Source organism: Geospiza fortis, unplaced genomic scaffold, assembly GCF_000277835.1.
Source record: "Geospiza fortis unplaced genomic scaffold, GeoFor_1.0 scaffold244, whole genome shotgun sequence".
Lineage (NCBI taxonomy): Eukaryota > Metazoa > Chordata > Aves > Passeriformes > Thraupidae > Geospiza > Geospiza fortis.
This window is the reverse complement of record NW_005054370.1, coordinates 2,643,428-2,644,134: the sequence shown is the minus strand read 5'-3', so window position 1 is coordinate 2,644,134 and position 707 is coordinate 2,643,428. Positions and strand designations below refer to the sequence as shown.

The 707-nt window shown below is 61.2% G+C and overlaps 1 protein-coding gene across 1 annotated transcript in view; it reads left to right on the top strand.

Annotated features, from left to right (window-relative positions):
* Positions 1–707, top strand: part of LOC115948273 — a 4,342-nt gene that overhangs the window by 1,064 nt on the left and 2,571 nt on the right. The window lies entirely within an intron of this gene.

Below are 707 nucleotides of genomic sequence, written 5' to 3'. Positions count from 1 at the left end.
GAAAGGTCCCTTGTGGAGGCTCCTTGGCTCTGTGCAAGGGAGCAAGAGCTTCTCCGTGGCCTCCAGGACTGCATGTGCAGCCCTTCTGGGCTCTTCTCCTGCTGCCAGTCTGGTGGGAAATGCCTGACCCCCTCAGAAACCGGCCCAAGGCCACAGTGTCACATGTGACACAGAGCCAAGGGTGGGCAAGGAGGGCAGCTTTGTTCCCAGCCACAGTGCAAAGTGTGGGGAGGGAGGCGGCTGGAGAGACCTGCAGGCACCGCTCGGTGCTGGATCCACTCTTCCCCCAGCACGAGGGGCACTGCTGGAGCAGCCAGGGCGGGGAGGGGAAGGAGGGAGCAAGCCTCAGTCCAGCATTGCATCCAGCTGGTCGGCCAGGTCGTCGAACATGTTGCTGATGTCTTCCAAGATGTTCTTGGCCGAGTGCACGGTTCCAGGATGGCTGGGGAAGAGAGGGAGAGAGTCAAAGCACTGCTCAAAGGCTGCAGGTGCTGATGGGGAAGGTTTGGCCAGGCTGGATCCAACCCACCAGCAGGAGCTCAGCACAGAGCCGGGCTTGAGCATGTGTGACCTGTGTGGTGCAGGTATGACATAGCCATGCACAGCCTTTCTCCTGCCCTCCCTGGGACCTTCCCAGCCCCACCTCGAGAGGCCCAGCCCCAGCATTTCCCTCACCTCTGCGCCTCCTCCACTGTGATTTTCTTCTC